The 15730-nt window shown below is 37.5% G+C and overlaps 1 protein-coding gene across 1 annotated transcript in view; it reads right to left on the reverse strand.

The window, feature by feature from the left end:
• Positions 1 to 5840: 5840 nt before the first annotated feature.
• The window catches only part of ASAH2 (N-acylsphingosine amidohydrolase 2), a 213628-nt gene continuing 203738 nt past the window's right edge, over positions 5841 to 15730 (reverse strand). Inside the window, exon 24 of the mRNA XM_058543442.1 lies at positions 5841 to 5866. The gene's annotated coding sequence lies outside the window, so the exon portion shown is untranslated. The remainder of the gene's footprint in view (positions 5867 to 15730) is intronic.

The raw sequence follows: 15730 nt of genomic DNA on the forward strand, positions 1-15730 counted from the left end.
GGCCAAGGGTGGAAGTGCCATGGGCAACCAGAGGATAATATAAGGTATTTGAACAGCAAGTACTTGTCCGATCTTTGAGGAAGAATTTACTTAACTTATTAAATAATTTTGAGTTATTATTCAAGTCATTTGAACATCACCCTTACCAGATACTAATTCTTCTATGTCTCTCCCCCATTATATAACAGGTACTTAATACAGGTACACTCACTAGAATTGGAATCATTCAGGGAATGCCATTATCTGGCCCCTTAGGATATTTTAAGATAAGAGAAAAACCTATAATGTCTAGAAACTCTTATTTTTACTAGTCTTTCAAAACAAGTCATAAAGTCAAATATTTCCTTTAATAATAATTCAGTACCCCCAGATTTCGAAGGATTCCCTAAATTCCAATGATCCAAAGCTCTAATTCACAGAGTTGGCATGGCAAAGAGGGAAATAATTATAATATTAAAGTAGAAGGCTCTAGACCCAGAATGACTAAGGTCAACTGCTGGTTCCACTACTTACTAGTTATGTGACCTTCAGCAAATTATTTAACTTCTCTGTGCCTGTTTCCTCTTCTATAAAATCGAGGTTATTTTGCAGGTTAGATCAGAAATTACACATGAAGTACTTAGAACAATACCAAGCAAGTGTGCACAAACCTCATTACTGTGTTGATTACACAATGCTTTCCTAGAAGAAAATGCTTAGAGAGAGAGAGGCTATGAGGTCAACACGTAGTAAGTGTTTTTTAGACTGGAGGTCAGGTGGTGTAGAAACTATCTCCAGGGGCTGGCCCTGTGGCGTAGCGGTTAAGTGCATGTGCTCCGCTGCTGGCGGCCCAGGGTTCGGATCCTGGGCACGCACTGATGCACCATTGTCAGGCCATGCTGTGGTGGCGTCCCATATAAAGTAGAGGAAGATGGGCAAAGATGTTAGCCCGGGGCCAGTCTTGCTCAGCAAAAAGAGGAGGATTGACATGGATGTTAGCTCAGGGCTGATCCTCACAAAAAAAAAAAAAAGAAAGAAAGAAATTAACTATCTCCACCACTGGCCTATGGTGCAAATTTGGAACAATTTCTCTCTGACTTTTGCAGTTTTTCCAAGGGAAAGATGTTCTCTATCACAGGCAGGGCCTCCTAATTAAGTTGGTATATAATGATTTGAAGCAACCTGGGTAATTAGCAACAGAAGCAGAATAGAATTCTGGATCCTTACATCGGAGTGCAAACCTCTCAGGCTCTGTTATTTTCATAGTTAACAAAAAAAAAATCCATTAGTACTCAAAGCCTCTTACAAAGATGCAGATTATTGAAGAATAGGTTGGTTGTTACCGTGACAAAAATGTAAGAATGAAGTAATACAACCTTTCCGCAAATCAGTCCCCTGCACGGGCATGGTAATAGACACCTGAAGAGAAAATTATGTGGGAGGAACTAAATGAGGCATCAGGACTACTGTGGAAGGGGTTAAGGATTAGCATATACTTTAAGGGAAGTGGCAAGAGGAAAGGGCACCAAGGAGATCCTTTGAGATTATTATGTTAATTTACCTAATGAGATTTGAGTTATTGACTCTTTGCTTGAGTTCAGCATTATTCTAGATGCTGTGTTGGATACAAAGATGTATTGTACTTTTTGTCCCTAAATTCAAGGCGCCCATGAAGGGTTCTCCAGAGCACTCATCACAGTCCCAGGATAATTAACCACTCCCTTCTCCAAGGTCTCTTACTTTGTTGAAAAATAAGTATTATTTACTATGCTAAATTAGGAGTTCCTGAGAGGCAAGAAAGTTATCCTATTTATTATTCAATTCCCAGACTTACAGTGTTATGCACATAACAGATGCACAACATTGTTTGTTGCATAAAAAAACCATCTAGTTGGAGAGAGAAGGGGAAGAGGTAGAAGAAGAGGTAAAGAAAAACACTGAGTGTCATGTACCAAACTCTCTGCTGTGTACTCATCCTATCTCTTTGGATCGCTATAACAACTCTCTGAGGCAGGCACATTATCCCCAATTGTGAAATGAAGAAACTGTGACCTGGTTAAATGACTTGACCCAAGTTTGCAAAGTTCTTAAGGGGCAGAACTCTAACATTCAAACCTAAGTCAGTCTGAACCCATGATCCCATGGTTTTCCCACCATGACACCCTCCTACTTGGGAATCAATAATGAACAACACAGGGCAAAATACTGTGTATTCTAATGCCATATGGTGAAACTAGAAAATTAGGACAAAGAGAACTAAGTCTGAACAAAGTCAGTGACCCTATACGAAATTTCCATTGAGTTCAGCAAATATGTGTGAAGTGTCTACTAAGCACGAGGCTTGGTGTTAAGGGGTGGAGCTAAAAAGATGAGTGCATGTCCTTGGGGAGGTTACGTCCCTCCCTCTCTTCATCCTCATTGCTACAGTCATAGTTCTGCCCTTCTTTTTTGCCCCACTTGTTCCTAAACTAGCCTTTCTGCCTCTAATACATTTTCAGCAAAACTAAGAGTCATCTTTCTCAAGCACACAGGGTCCTGTTAGAATTCTTCCATGCTGATCCCAGTGACTTTGTAATAAAACAAGAACACTCTATCATGCCAATATTGATTTAATTCTTGCCTACCTTAGCAGCCTTATCTGTTGTCACTCCCACTCCCTCCTAATACCCGCCTCTCAACTTGCATTCAACATTCTAACCATACTCAACTTCTCAACCAGCCATGCTATTTTCACTTACACCTCTGCCCCCTACAGTCCCTTTCTTTTCCCTTCTTCTCCTAACTCCTGGTTTGAGTAGAGAGAAGGTATACACTGGAAATTAATGTGGAGTACAAAGTTGGATAAGTTTGATAGCTGATGAAAAAGAAAAGTGGACATTAATTGATAGAATTATGTAATATGGGGCTATTGAAAGTCTTTTAATAGGAGAATAACATAATAAAACGAATATTTAAGAAAATTAACCTGTGTTATGCAGATGGTGTTAGAGTTAGAAAAGACTAGCAGTCAAATTAAGACAATAATCTAGGTATGAAATGACGGTTGCATAGATGATAATTAATGTCAGTGAGAATTCAAAAGAAGGGCAAAATATCAGAACTCAGTGGCTATCTAGAAATAAGGAGCAAGAATTTAGTAAGGGCAGTTTATAGCAATGCACGTAAATTGGCATAAAATCAGAACTTATATAATCCTTTTTTTTTAAAGGAAACATAAGGCTGTCTTTCATTACAAGTGTGGGATTGCCTTAGGGCCTCTGTAATACAGAGCTTTAGATAGTTGGATTTTGTAAGCTTCACTCAGGGATCAAATGTATTCCATTAGCCAGTGATTGTCAGTCTTGGTGAGAACTGAGTTTTCAACTTAATTTTTCCAAATTTGTTTGAGGAACCAGATGCTGTAACTAAGTTCCAAAGGACAATCTCAACAAGAAAAAAAGAGAAATAATAACACAAGACCAAGAATGAATGAAATATAGCACTCATAGCTCATCAAATCTCTGTAATCTGCCACAAGAATAATTGGTCCCAGGACCATTGAATAAACATCTGCTTTTAAGCTGATGGATATCTACATTGCATGCTGTGATTACCACTTTACCAATTTGTAAGTCAATTTAGAAATTAAAAATATATACAAAGAAATTCTGTTCTTGTTAGGTTGTGCCATCCTAGAATTTCTAAACTCTGCCAGTTCTCCTTCCCAGGGATCTTTTAGAAATTCAGGCATGGTGGGAAGAGTTGGGTATGATTACTGAGTGAAGATAACACAACAGCCATCTGTAGCCTGATCTTACAGGTACTAGAACAATGACAACACTGAAACCACTTATGTATATGTGTTAGCCAGGGTTCCCCAGAGAAGTAGAACCCATATTCTAATGCATACACAAAAATGGTTTTGGTGTTGTCACTGTTCTGGTACCTGTAAGATAGTAGTACCTCTAAGATATATAGATACAGATAGATAGAGATAGAGAGATACATATAAATCTCCATCTATCTGTCTACCTATCTCTCTATCTCTCTATCTATCTAGAGAGATTTATTATAAAGAGTTGGCTCACATGATTATGGAGGCTGAGAAGTCCCAAAATATGCAGTCAGCAACCTGGAGACCCAGGAAAGCGAATGTGCAGTTCCAGTCTGAAAGCCAGCAGGCTTGAGATCCAAGAACCACTAATGTTTCAGTTCAAGTTTGAACTGAAAAGACTGAAGTCCCAGGGCAAATAGAGTTCCCTTTTATTCAGCCTTTTTATTCTATTCAGGTCTTCAATTGATTGGATGAGGCCCACTCACATTGGGGAGGGCAATCCACTTTACTCAGTCAACCATTCAAATGTTAATTTCATCAGAAACACCCTCACAGACACACCCAGAATAAAGTTTGGCCAAATATTTGGGCACTCTGTGGCCCAGTCAAGTTAACACATAAAATTAACCATCACAGTATAACCTTAAGGGAGTAGAAAGCTCCTCATGTTGTCTGATTTTAAGGCTCTCCACTTCTTCCTGTAGTTAGTGATGAGGCCAATGAAGATTTTTGAGCAGGAGAATATTAGAAGGGACATTTTAGGGAGATTGATCTAGCTGTGGTACAGAACAAAGAGGCAGTGCCTAGACGCTAGTACGCAGTGAAGTTTCATTCTATGCTTTGAGCCCAGGTTAAGCCCAAGAAAGAAAGAGGAGGTGGGAGATGGGGTAGAAGTGTAAGAGGAGCAACAAGTAAGGATATAAATGTACAGAAAGCAGGACAAAAGTCAAGACCCAGACTTCGTGAGGAGCCCATGTTGGAAGTAATTCTAGATAAAGAAGCTGTAAGGACTTCTGCAGTAGGAATTCGTAGCTCTGCTCACACGCTTCATTGTTGACTTGACTCAACTACTTCCTACATCCTCTCCTCTCTCTTCTAAAAGCCATCCTCACTCTCTACTCTCTATTTCTCTACCTCACAGCTTTTGCTTCCTTTCTGTACGTAGAGCCATGACAAGTCACGGTTTTAAGCATACAGTGGTAATATAAATACTTTATTGGTTGGTCCTCATGGAAACTCAGTTGAAAACAAATCACTTGAGCCAGAATCTAGTAAGAACGGGACTTTTTTTCTTTTTTTTTTTCATATTTCAAGGCTGGTATTTCTAAATACTAGCAATTAGGAAAACATTTATTCATTAGAAATGGTGAAAATGTAGACAATTGGAGAAAATTTTCAATTATTCCCCCTTTTTTCCTGTAATCTAGTCTCTACCTTTCTTTCATTGTTTTCTTCTTCTTTTTGATAAATTTTTATGTGATATCCATCCTATTTGGCAGGTGGAATAAATTCAATTCTTCTCCATTGTTTTATTTTGTTTGACATTTAACGTGTATAGACTAGAGTTTAACTCAGCAGTTCTAAACTCAGCTGCAAATTATCATCACCTGGGGGGTTTTTAAACATACCATTTCCTGGGCCCGGCTCAAGACTAGTTGACTCTGCATCCCTCTGGGGGTGGGGAGGGAGATGCCCATGTACAGGTGATTATAATGTGAAGCCAGGCAGGGAATCTGTTCTTTCTCCATAGCTCCTGCATCTCAGACATATTGTCAGCAGGGGTTGACTAAGGTTATTCTTAAGTGATCTTTTAGTGCCAGTTTGGAGTATTTTTTTGTGTCTGTGAGGAAGATCAGCCCTGTGCTAACATCTGCCAATCCTCCTCTTGTTTTGCTGAGGAAGACTGGCCTTGGGCTAACATCCATGCCCACCTTCCTCCACTTTATATGGGACACTGCCACAGCATGGCTTGCCAAGCCGTGCATCAGTGCGCGCCAGGGATCCGAATCGGGGAACCCTGGGCTGCCGCAGTGGAGCGCGCGCACTTAACCGCTTGCGCCACCAGGCCGGCCCCTGGAGTATGTTTTAATAGTGCTACAATATTTTAAGGATAAGGTCCTGCTTAGCAAGCTATTGCAAGTCAACATTAAGGAATTCACTCAAACTGGACATATCCTCTGAGCATAAGATTAAAGTGAAGTTGTTTTTCAGAGTATGATAAAAAACAGAGAAGAAGAGATTTAAGGGAGTAAATATTACTTGCTAAAATTTAGGACAGCTGGAAGTTAAATCTCAAAGTTGTATTTTTGATAAGATGTGCATAGGTTAATGCTTCTCTCCCATCTTTCCTTGTGTAATTTACAGCTTCAAGCTATATCCCAAGGATTTACAGGCTCCTTGTTGACATTTAAAGGGCATTTTAAGCAAATAAATGATGAAATGTCTTTTGAAGCAGATAAAATGTACCTCTGGAATATCCACTTAATGAGAATATGCTAAAAATCAGGAGGTGTTTCTACTGGACCCTAAATTATGCAATTTTAAACAGACTTTTTAAATAAAAATAAATTCCTCTATTTGACATTACTTTCTCTTCAAATAAAACAAAAAGGATTTCTAGATGTCAGGATTGTTTTGCAAGAATGGTGATCTGTGGGCCAGAAGAATGTGCTTAACTTTTCCAACAGTTTGGGTAACTTTTTCTTTTCAAACGAGATTGTGTGTGTGTGATTCCCAATTTTGAATTAGTAAAAAAAAAAGTTGAGAAGACATACCTTCTCACCTCCTGCATATTTATAATTTACTGATTTAGTCCAGGGATGTGTGTATGTATGTGTGTGTGTATATATACACATATATGTATATATAAACACATATACCTACATATATGTATATATAAACACATATGTATATGCACAAGGACATACACAAAAATTGCAATACAATCATTGTCTATTATATGTCTGCTTGTTCTTTTTCTCTGAGGAATTCTAAGTCAGTATCTCCAGTAGTATCTTTTCTCCGGTATAGTTTTACGTTTCTCTATAGATATTTTTACTATAGTGCAATTTCCCCTGTATCTTTGGTTTTGCTATTTTAAGTTACTCTATTTGGGACTTGGAATGACTTCAAACAGGATGGTATATAAATTTAAACATCAATAAACAGTGATCAAAGTATCAACTGGCCCTATATATCTTTGCAAAAATAACCATTTCTTTAGAAAGTTGTATCTGTCAGCATCGATTCTCTCCAACAATTAATACCTTGTCTTAAAAGTACAACATATCTTCCAGGGCTGGCCTGGTGGCATAGTGCTTAAGGTCTCACGCTCCGCTTCAGTGGCCTAGGGTTTGCAGGCTTGGATTCTGGGCACAGACCTACACACCGCTCATCAAACCATGCTGTGGTGGCATCCCACATATAAAATAGAGGAAGACAGGCACAGATGTTAGCTCAGGGACAGTCTTTCTCAACCAAAAAAGAGGAAGATTGGCAACAGATGTTAGCTAAGGGCCAACCTTCCTCATCAGAAAAAAAAAAGTACAATATACCTTCCAGATGGAACCAACAACTTCTTTAGCCAGAGGCGTTACAAAGGGAACAGGAGAGAGAAAAAAGTACAAGATTAAAGAATGGAAGAGAGTAAGAGACAGGAGAAGAGAAAAAGAAATTACATGGACATTTGAAGGCGGAGGTATAGGGAGAGAGAGAAGACCTTGCTCCTCAAATAGTTGTGTCTGGTGCCTGTGAGAAATACTTGTGGCTTTGGTTACCCACCATTACACTACTCCATCAGTTATTTGGCCCATAGTTGACTATCTCCTCTCAGGCTATCTACAATCCAGAAGAGCTAAAGATCAATCAAAAGAAGAAACCAATACTTTAAATCTAAGAATATAAATTAATATGAAATCCAAGTCAGATCTTGCCAAGTGATACATCACTTGGTCACCTATGAAGACTCTACACTCTGCCAAGGAGTATATTTCAGTGAGGTATGACCAAGTGCATAACAGAGGGCTGGCAACGACCATGTGTCCATTTTGGACCATGTCCAAAAGGGGTCAGATCCTGAAAGTGTCCAAGTGAACCACTGGACAGTCCACCCACAGCACTACTCAAAAGAATTATTACAACAGCTCATTTTCATGCCAGCAAAGAGGCTAAATTACCACCGTGCTTTAAAAAACCTAGAGCATCTGTCCCTATGGAAGAGAAGACAGACTCACAGGACACTCTCATCAGTTTCATCATGGTGTCATGTGTTCCTCACAGTAACACCTTAAGGGGAGCTGAGTAGATATTATAATCTCCCTCCTCCCCCTGCCACCACTTGCCTATTTTTTTAAGGTGAGGAAACTGAGAAGAAGTCAAATTTAGTAATTAAGAGCACAGACTGGCCCCAGGCTACCTAGATTCAAATCACGGGTCTGCCACTTATTACTTGAGTAACGTTGGGCACATTAACTAACGTCTCTAACTTGGTTTATCACCTGCATCATAGGAATGATAATACCTATCCCATTGAGTTTTTATGAGGATTAAATGAATTATGTTTAAAGTTTTCAGAACATAGCATGTACTAAGTGTTCAGTAAATGTTAGCTGTACTTATTATTTGAAATCTTTTCAAATTTTGCCTCATAATAGGCAAAACCAAAGTATCTTGGTTTTTTGTTTTAATCGGTCTTTTCTAATCACTAAAGATGATGACGATATTTAAGTAAGTTTAGGGGCCAGCTCTGGTGGCCAAGTGGTTAAGTTCAGCACACTCCACTTTAGCAACCTGGGTTTGGTTCCCAGGTGCAGACCTACACCACTCATCTATCAGTGGCCATGCTGTGATGGCAGCTCACATACAAAGTAGAGGAAGATTGGCAACAGAAGTTAGCTCGGGGGAAATCTTCTCAGCAAAATAAAAATATTCATAAATTATTTTTATTTGTTTTTTCTGTGAATTGCTCATGTCCTTTGCTTGTCTGTCCACTGACTGGTGAGTCTCTTTATTATTGATTTTAAAGTACTCTTTGTATATTAAAGTACTCTTTGTATATTCTCTGTATTATATAAATAGCCATCATTCTCTCCTAGTGTGTGACTTCTTTTTAACTTTATTTTGCCATTACAGATGTTTGTAATTTTTAAGTAGTCAAATCTGTTAGTCTTTTTATTCATGGCTCTTGATTTACTTGGTTAGGAAGACCTTCTGCACCACAAGACTATAAAAATGTTCTCTCAGAATTTCTTCTAGTACTTATACAATGTTTTTAAAGGTTATTCTCTAATCCACTTAGAATTTTGGTAAATGTTGTGAGATGGCATGCCAACTTTATCTTTTTCCCAAATGGTCTGTGATCTCCCTATGATTTGATATAGCACCTATTGGCAAATTCCAACCTACACAAAACAATGGGTCTACACTTTTTTCCATTCCATTAATCTGTCTATTTCTGTGTCTATTTTAACTTTTGATTAGGTTGGTTCCAAATAATTCTATACTTTCAATACATGTTGTGACATTTCTTGCACATTTTTCTTGCCAGATGAACTTTAGAGTCAATTTGTCAAATTTCAAAATAATTTTATTAGAATTTAAATTGGTGTTGCATTAGGTTAATAATTTGGGAAGAACTGATATCTTTACAATAATAAGATTTCCATATATCCAGGCCTGTGGATCTTTCAGTAGAATTTTATCATTTTCTTCATAAAGATTTTGGTCATTTTGCATTGTTTATTCTTATAAATTTTGTTTATTTCTCATCACATTTCATTTGTTATTTTTGCTTAAATAGGGAACATTTATTTTGTAACTGTCCCTATAATATTCTTTTATTAGTTCTAATAGTTTTGTACAGTTGGTTTACTTGTTTTTAATGAGAATGAAAGATTGCAGTGTTTCACTATTAAGTATGATATTTGCTGCATGTTTCTGATAGATGCTGTTTATCAATTTAAGGATGTTTTATTCTATTGCTAACTTACTAAGAGTTTGGGTTTTTTAAAACCAATAGTGGATACTGAATTTTATTAATTGCCACTTTTATATTTACTGGGATGATCATATGATTTTTTTTCCTTCATTGATGAAGTGAATTAAACTAATAGAATTCCCAACATTGAATTATCTTTGTATTCTTGTAATAAACCCATCAACCCATCATGTTTATTATATATTAGTATTTTGATACTTTGCTGTATGCAGTTAATATCTGTATTTATATGTGATATTGGCCTATAGTTTTCTGTTTTGTGATATATTTATCTGGCTTTGTATCAGAGATATGCTAAATCTATCAATAATTTCATAAATTTCCCACTATTTTCTATGCTTCAAAAGGCTTTATATAACAAAAGAAGTATTTGTTTTTTAAATTATTGGAAAACTTGCTTAATAAAACCGTCTGGACCTTGTGTTATTTGGGAGGAAAACATTGAATTTTTTCAATATAGTTTATGGTTATTAGTTTATTCAAATTTTTAACTTACCCTGAGGCAATTTTGAAAATTCACAGTTTTCTAAATAACTAGCCACTGCATCTCTATTTTTCAATGTGTTGATAAAAACATTCTCCTCTTTAAAAGTCTCTCAATCTGTGGTTATATCCATTTTTTCCTCTTGTTTTTAAAATAGGTTTTTTCCTTTTACCTTGGCAAGATTGCCAGAGGTGTGCTAATTCACAGATCTTTTCAATCAGCTCTTACATTTATTTCTCAAGTCTACAGATTTTTCTGTTTTGTTAATTTACTTTTATCTTTGATTCCTTCTGATTTTTTGAGTCCATTTTGTTCTTTTCCTAGCCTCTTTAGTTGAATGCTTCTATTATTTTCAGAATTTTTTTTCTAATAAATGAAAACGAATTTCCTCAGAATAGAATCTTGACCACATCTTATAGTTTTTGATATGACTTGTTTTGACTTTCATTTATCAACATAATTTAACTTGTTTTTTAAATTATTAGAGTAAGAGCTGTATGTTATAGAAAGCCAAAAGTAGTCAAATAAGAATGATAAAATAATCTGTTAATCTACCACCCAGATATAACCAGTTAGCCTTTCATAATCAGTCTTATGAATATAAAAATTAACACAAATGAAATCAGACTACACATTCTGTTTTGTAACCTGCCTTTTTTACTTGATTATTTTTCACAAATATCTGCCTAAATCATATATATTCTACAAGAACATCAGTTTTATTAGTTGCACTGTACCACTGTTTATTCAAACATTTCTTTATCACTGAATATTTAGGTTGTGTCTAATTTTCATTACAACACTAACAACTCTGTGAGACACCGCACACACACGCAGACTTAGGACCTTAAGGATTTTTCCTACAGAGAAAGGAAAACAAACATAAATGAAATAACTAGATTAATTACTAACGCAGTATGAAAGAAGGCAATGTAATGCTTTCAAAACTGCATTTCTCTTCACCTCAGACAATTTCTAGAAAGGAGAATAACCACGCAGAGAACCACAGATGATGGATAAGAGGTGTCAACCAAAGCAACAGATAAGGATCATTTATTGAGCATCTTCTGTATACCAAGCACTTTGTTAGGTGTTCTCATATCCATTATCTGATTTATTTGATCATTTGTTTAAAAAAAAAGAAAAAACTTCAAGTTAGGTATCAGTGTTCCTATTCTTAGAATAGGAAACAGGCTCTTAGAAAAGGTAAAATCGTGGTGGCAGAACTGAAATTTAAATACAAGCTTGTGGGGCCGGCCCGGTGGCGCAAGCGGTTGGGTGCGCGCGCTCCGCTGCGGCGGCCCGGGGTTCGCTGGTTCAGATCCCGGGCGCGCACCGACGCACTGCTTGGCAGGCCATGCTGTGGTGGCGTCCCACATAAAGTGGAGGAAGATGGGCACAGATGTTAGCCCAGGGCCGTCTTCCTCAGCAAAAAAAGAGGAGGATTGGTGGATGTTAGCACAGGGCTGATCTCCTCACAAAAAAAAAATAAAAAAAAAATAAATAAATACAAGCTTGTCCTTCTCTAAATATGTGGAACCTACTACAGAAGGAGGATTTTTGTCAATAATTATGAGTAAAATTAATTTATCTACTATGAACTACTTTAATTTTTTCTTTATTTTAAGCCTTGTCTAGGCCCAAATTGACTAGGCCCAAATTAATGCATGATTCATTACTAATGCCTTAATAACATAGAAGGTATTCTGGTTAATTTAATTTTTTTTGCTTATATATATTGCTTTTTAAAAATAAGTTGCCACATATTGGGACTTTTTGTGATGTTTTTATGGCTACATTTTGGAGTTTTATGTATGTGTATTCTGTATTAATTTTGCTATGTTTCGTGATGCATGGCCAAATAAAGAGCTACCACATTAATTCACTTCCAAAATAAACTTAAGACCGATTGTAAACAATTTTCCAAGGAGAATATTAGAGCTAATTTATATTTCCTTAACAAGTCATGCAAAGCAATATTTACTTAGCATCATTAGGCAAACATGTAGACTTTGGTCATAAATCCTTCACAAACCATTTCAATACAATCTGGAACTCCTTCTGTGTAAAATTCCCAGGAAATACTAGAAGGCTGAAATTCATGATGAAACCACTTGTAGCACTTGCATGCTGCATAAGAATTATATCCAGCCTACATTATGCAACATCAGTGCACAATAAAACACTGGGGAAAGACTGGATTCGGTTTAGAGAGGTCCCAGTGGCAAGTGACACCATCATCAATTTCAAATGTACACGGGGTGCATTGCTAGTATAGGCCCCAGTGTCTCCTCACTCAATTATAAAAGAATCTCTCTCCTCTGCTTACCAAGTCAGAAACAGTCTTTCTTCCCATTCAGTTTCCTTATCCACCCTCTTTGGAAAAATCAAATGAAATAAAACAAGATAGAAATTATAACAATAACAAAACTGCTCCATGTCCTAACTCCAAATTGTCTAACACGCTGCCTGGTAGGTAGCAGATATTAAATTAATATTTGTTGACCTTTTTGTTAAAGTTGAGGATAATTACTTCATTTAGTTTTTAACCAAGAAATCTAACTTGAATTCTGTCTTTACCCTTCATCTCCTTTTTGTTCTTCTCTGCCTGTCATTCACAACTACCATTTCTGTCTTTGCTTTTCCAAGCTATTCTTTCTTCACTCTTTAAGTGTGCTTTTCCGTCGTGTACTTGTCTTAATTTTGTCTCATGTCTTGCCCAATTTACTATTTTGAGAGACTTAAAAGCAAAACAAAAACTTGTTTTCACACTTTCTCTGTTTCCCTAGCTTCTAACTTATGTTCCACTAGGGCATTAAGATCTTCCAACATTGCCATAACTTTAGGCAAATCTAGATAACAAATATCACTTCCTTCCAGAACTTGGTTCTCTATATGGGACCAATTTTTATGCATAAAATAAATGCTTTTCCTCTTTATAAAACAGAGTTACAATTAAATGCAGCACATAGCATCCCCCGCCAGGTCTAGATTTGGAAAAGTCAGAATTTATCCCTTACCTGCTTCTCTCACACCTTTCTTCATATCTCTGTTTCTCTGCCACCTTCCCTGAGCCAGGATGCACTGGTACTTGAGGTCATCAGGGTCAATGATCAGGAACAGCAGCTCTGACCTTGCCCAACAATGGACTCTGGAAATTTCTATTGAGCAGTCTCTACCAAGTGATGAGGTGAGCTGTTCATTGCAATCCACCATGACGTTCAGAAAAGCAGGAATCTTGAACCCCCAATAACTTCTCAGTCCTTTTGTTCTTGATCACATAGGCACTCAAGTTATAAATATAAAACCAGAAAGGCATTAAGAAGAAGAAAAGTGAATCTAAATGTCAACTCTCTTTTTCAATCACTTTGCACTGTAAAAATTTAACTCTTCTCGTCTCTTCACACAAATATGACGTGTTCATAAATGCAGAGAAACCATTCAAATCAATTTCTCATGTAAAGCAAGTTCATTCCAGAATAGAATTTTTAGGAAGAGACTAGAACAAGAAGAATGATAAGTATTCGGAGATTAGATGCAGATGAATTTTACTTCTGATCAAGTGCAAGTCAATGTAATTTATAAAATGCTGCTGCAAAGTTTTTCATTTGTTCCATTTATTGAGCACTTAGCATAGTGTCAGGCTAAGCCTTCCAGGCAAACAAAGGTGAATACAACATAATCCCTACATTCAGGAAGGTCACAGTTTAGTGAGAAAGATAGTTATGTAGCAAATAACTACAGTACTGTGTGCAACAATACAGGGATGTACAGGCTTTCTTGAGAGCACCGAGGAGGTGGCACCCAATGTTACACACAGAGGCTATCAAAGGAAGCATCACAGAGCAGACAATATTTCAATCAAGCCTAGAAGGATCAATAGCGCCCGTGTAGTGAAGTGAGGAGATTTGAGAAGGGAAGGGCATTTCCAAGCAGAGAGCCCAGAAGTATAAGAAAACATAGCAGTTCCCAGTGGTAAGGCATGGAGATGACATTAGAAGGGGAGTCTAGAATCCAGTCCTGAAGAAATAACGTATGTTGCTAAGGACTTGGGACTTTATCCTGCCCGCAAGGGATTTTGAAATTCTACCCTTTGGATTTAGAGATTAAGTACAATAATAACTAAAATAATATAATAGCTAACACTTATTGGGTAGTTATTAAATGCCAGAAACCACCTTACGTATTTTAAATGTTTTCAAATTTCATCGTCAAAGCAACCCTATGAAGTAGGAACTCTTATTATCCTAATTTTATAGATAAGGTAACCGAGGCTTAGAGAATTTCCACTGAGATGGAGGCAGAGGAAGAAAAGAGGGAAACATTTTCTATAGCAAGTTTGCGGGTGAGTATACATTTGAACAAAGTATTTCTGCGCCAAGAAAAAAACATTGTCTTAGGGGATGGGGAGACAGTGACTGCAGTTTAACGAAAGATGGCAGAGCTAGAGGATATCCCTGGTTTTTCACATTATCAGCCCCTCCCTCACCCTATTTTCAGAATGAAAATAAAGAACAAGGGGAAGGGAAGAAAATTATACGAGGAGGTGCTGTCATCTCCTGCAGGCCCTCTCTGGAGTCACTTTGCTGTTCCTCTGCTGTGCTTCTCTCCTCCAACATGCGTTATTAGCAGTAACAGTAAGTGATGTTGCAGTGCTTGCTGTATGGTAGACCTACACCAAACACTTCACAGGTGTTTTCTCACTTCATCTTCACAAAAGCATCATCCACAGCCTGCTTGTTGCCCCAATTCACACTTGAGGAAACTGATGCTTGGGAGGGCGGCCATGATTCTTCCCCGTAATACTGCCTGTAACCTTTCTCCATCCAACTTCCATTTCTGTCTCTTTCTTCTCTCAGCCATTCTCATCTAGGCAACAGTGCTGTTCGACGAACCTGTGGAATTTCTTACTGCAGAATCTCTGAATCGAGAAGTTGAGGTGCTTGGTGATTATATTGCCTCTTTCTTTCCCCTTTTTATATTTTATATATCTATGCCTAACATTAATCTAGCACTTAATATATGCCAAGAACTCTTCCAAAGCTCCTTCAACATATTTACTCATGTAATACTCACAACGACCTTGAGAGAAATACTATTCCTTTCTCAGTTGAGGATTCTTAGACACCAAGAGGTTAAGGAACCTTCCCAGGGCACACAGTAAGAGACAGTATGAGTATTTGAACCCAGGAAGTCTAGGTCCAGGGTCTGCATTCCTATTCAGGCTTCACCTTACTTGACTTACCGGAACTTGGCACACCCAATCACTCCTTCTCAAAATCTTTTCTTTACTTGGCTTCCAATCTACCTCACTCACCTGGTTCTCCTCCTATCTTTCAGGCTGCTCCATCTCATTCTCCTTTACTAATTCCTCCTTGTCTTCCTGACTTCCAAAAGTTGGAGTGCCTCAGAGATCAGTCCTTGGTCATATTTTCTACGCTCAGACCCTGGAGGCTTT

The sequence above is a fragment of the Diceros bicornis genome, chromosome 6 (genome assembly GCF_020826845.1).
Source record: "Diceros bicornis minor isolate mBicDic1 chromosome 6, mDicBic1.mat.cur, whole genome shotgun sequence".
Lineage (NCBI taxonomy): Eukaryota > Metazoa > Chordata > Mammalia > Perissodactyla > Rhinocerotidae > Diceros > Diceros bicornis.